This window comes from Podarcis tiliguerta (assembly GCF_965153285.1).
Source record: "Podarcis tiliguerta genome assembly, chromosome: 17".
Classification (NCBI taxonomy): Eukaryota; Metazoa; Chordata; class Lepidosauria; order Squamata; family Lacertidae; genus Podarcis; species Podarcis tiliguerta.
Genome location: NC_139550.1, coordinates 36611816 through 36615543, shown reverse-complemented (window position 1 = coordinate 36615543; position 3728 = coordinate 36611816). Strand labels below are relative to the sequence as shown.

The 3728-nt window shown below is 45.2% G+C and overlaps 1 long non-coding RNA gene across 1 annotated transcript; it reads left to right on the top strand.

Moving 5' to 3' along the window:
- The first annotated feature begins 2265 nt into the window (after positions 1–2265).
- On the top strand, positions 2266–3526 carry LOC310668056. The gene is made up of 2 exons (XR_014506586.1): positions 2266–2477; positions 3156–3526. It is a non-coding gene; the product is annotated as an uncharacterized lncRNA (long non-coding RNA).
- Positions 3527–3728: the final 202 nt, after the last annotated feature.

Below are 3728 nucleotides of genomic sequence, written 5' to 3'. Positions count from 1 at the left end.
CTTCTTTTTATGAAATGGCTTTTCCAGATGCTTTTTAAAAGAAAAGCCTTCTATTTTCTGCAATTATTCTTCACTCTGCTTGAAGCAGACTTCATATCCACCTACCCTTTCCTCTGCTCCTTTGTACATCCAAAGACTTGTTGGTTGAAAGGGAAATAAACTTGATTTCGTCCCTCACGTTCAATGTATCTTTGTTTTCCCTTGGCTTTTCTAGTCATCAGGTGTATCTGCTTTTCTTGATTCTCTTTAAAATCTTCGTCTTGGTGTTTTTTAAGAGTTTTCTTTCTATCTATCTATCTATCTATCTATCTGTCTATCTATCTATCTATCTATCATCTACAAGCAACATTTGAAATTGCCACCTATGGAGATCACAAAGGAAAATTTGTTGTATCTCTTTTTAAAGTTGTAAAGAACAACTTCACCTCTGACCAGTGAGAGGGTTAAAACCAGTATTATAGCCAGGGACAGTCTCACTCACTAGACTCTGGCTCGCTCCTTCCACCACCTGTCAGTCATAAGGGCACATAAAATAGTCCCTTGGCGCATTAATGCAGTGGATACAAATGGGTTTGTTTTCAACATGGGATCATTGCGCATGGGTGAGAAATTAGTGCCGGCCCCACTCCCTAATAACAGGGTTGCTGGGGGGCCGACTTGAATAATATATGGGGAGCGGGTAGGCGATAAGCCCTGCCCTACATAGTCACATGACATGGCACACACAATTAAATGGCCATCAACTTGCGGGGGGGGGGGTTCCTGGGCCCTCAAATATTGGGGGGGGGGGGGCTTAAGAGGAGTTAGCTCCTAAGCCAGGGTATGTGTCATTCCTAGATCAATGTCTTTGCTTGCTTGGCTATGTGTAGAACGTGCTGTGCCTTTTAATGACATTTTGCCCAGGTTTTGCACTGATCTGAACATTAAAGATTTTGGTAGACACTGCAGCCTGAGTTTGAATTCTTCTTTGAGTGACAGCAGGAAACTCTCCTTCACAGTGTGCTTTTTTGGAGGTTCTCCTTGTGGGAGGGGCCCCAGGGGCCCCAAAATGGATAGCCTATCGCTTTAAGAAAATGCTTTAAGAAAATGCTAAGAAATTTAAAGCTATCTACCTCTCTCTCTCTCTCTCTCTCTCTCTCAGCAACATTTAAAATTGCCACCTATGGAGATTGTGGTAGGAATTTTATGGTATTAGATATATGGTAATGTTCATAACTGCACATACATAGATCAACACAGGAAGACCAACCTGGAACCATTTTGATTCCTAAACTGACCAAATCCTTTCTCTGCAAGTTTAAACTGGAAAAGCCTCCCCATTGTCTCTTTTCTCACAAGATATGTCTGTTTGAATAAGGTGTGAGCCTGTGACCTGGCCCAGGAAATAAGTATTTTAGCACTACAAAAGAATGGCCAGGCTCCCCAGGCAATCCAATCAAGTAACTTGCCAGACAGGAGATAAACTGTGACAAGGAGAAAAACAACATTTAAATTTCTGTGATGTAGGTGGGATGTATCTGAGGGGTGGTCTTAGGTTACACCCCTTCTGTGATGTATGCATAATGTTTCTGGGGGTGGTCTTGATCTACAGGATGGGAATTTCAAAGTCTTTATAAGCCCTTGCACAGCAATTTTGGGGGTCCTCTTCCTCTCCTGCGGGTGAGGGGAGCACCCTGTTGCAACAGATCAATAAAGATCAAGCTTACTAGCTGCTTTGCTTCTCAATATTCTCTGGTTGGCCTCTGTAATCTTCTCCTACCAATAGGGAACCTACGTAAGGACTCTATATGGGCTCTTGGATACCCCATAAGGGAAAAGGGCATATTTTTATTTACAACAAGATCACAAGGGAAAATTTGTTGCATCTCGTTTTAAAGTTGTAAATCGAAACTTCAGCTCTGACCAGTGAGAGGGTTAAAACCAGAATTATAGCCAGGGACAGTCAGCGGCGGAGGAAGCCGCTCGGGCGCCTGGGGAGCAAGCTGCCCACAGGGGTGGGGCGAGGGTGGGGCGAGGCATCCATAGGGGCAGGCCTCACCGTGGGGCCTCCAGAGTCTGCCTGCCTCCTCCCGCTCAGTCGCCCTTCAGCTGGGGGGGGGGGCAGCGGGCAGACCGTTTGGGCAGCGCAGAGCCTTGGGCCCACTGCAGGCCCCGTGGGGAGTGCCGCCCCGCATTTTGTCACCCCCCTCAGTGGGGACACCCAGGGCGGCCCCACACCTACCTCACCCCTTTCCTCCGCCCCTGGTTGCAGGTAGTGTGGCCGGGGGTTCGGGGGGGAACTGCCCCCCAATAAAGTAAAAAAAAAATAAATACTTAACTGACCAATTGTGTCACAGGTAACTCAGTTCTGCCCCCCCCCCCCCGGTTGCCATGTGTCCACTTTTTCCAGGACACATCCTCTTTTTCAGGGGTAACATTTTTAAAATTTGCCCAAATGTCTCTGGCTATACTTTCTGGATGAGTCCTAGACAAGACTGGTGATTGAAGACTTGCTTACCCCTTCTCTTCCCCTGCCCCCCTGAGCAATATATCACGGTTTCTATAGCCTACGTATAGTAGGAGTATTTAAAATGAGAATTTTCATGGCATCCTCTTTTTTGCTCTTCAAAATATGGCAACCCTAATTCCCCCCCCCCCAAAAAAAATCCTGGCTACACCCAGGGCAGCTGGTCATAATGACAGTGCCAATTTGTTGATATAATCAATGAACAATTACCATGTATTTAGAAATTTATCCTTCTTCCCCTGCCCATTTATCATCACGCTGCTGTGTTGATTCAAACTCCCAGATTGTGCCATTTCCCAGACCTGGGTAAAACCAAGTTCGTAAAGTGAGGGCCTCCCTCCATTTCCCACCTGACAGCTGTTTCCATTCTGGCAGTGGCTGTCAGAAAAGTGACCATGGTGAAAGAAGGAATATTGGGGTTCAGATCCCCCCCCCCCAAGAACCAAAAAATGCGAGCCACGGATCCCTGTTTAGTTTATAACCAATTATAATGATTTCAGAATTAATTAATTTATTTGGTCGTTTATTTTGCCAAAATGGTACACAAGTTTTTTTGCACCATTTCTTCCCTACCGGAATGGGGCTTTGCAAACCATTGGACGAACGGAGAGACAAGTAACCAGTCATTTTTGTTTCCTCTTCTTGGCAGGCCTGTTCACAGAACACGTGCATGGCTGGTACTTAATGCAGGAGCCGGGAAGCTGTGACCCTCCAGACGTTGGAGGCCAACTCTCATCATCAGCCCCAGGCAGCAGGGATGAGGGAAGCTGTAGGCCAACAACAACAATTCACACCTCAGAATACTGTGGTTTTGTTCCCACAATGTTTGTCGCTAGACACTGTAATATGAGAGGATGAATTGCTTGTGTGAATCAGCTGTCTTGGGTTTAAGTTCATATATGAGACATGCGAAAACAAAGGAAAGACTATAATTCTGTGAGCAGGGCCTGCATTGTTTTAGAAAATGTTGGAGAGAAAACATTAGACACTTTATAATTAAAATAAAAACCCTCTCCATAATTTCGTTTCTCTGCATTTACCTGCTGAATGTGTAAACGGATTTCATTGAGGGGAAACAATATTGCATTTGAAGCGTGGTAAAAGTCCAGTCTGTGGTGTCCATTCACAGGTGAAATTTATTGCTGGGCGTTGCAGTGATCTGGTGATGAATATTTGTGTGTGTACCAGCCCTGAAAGCAAACTACAAAACTAAATACTTGTT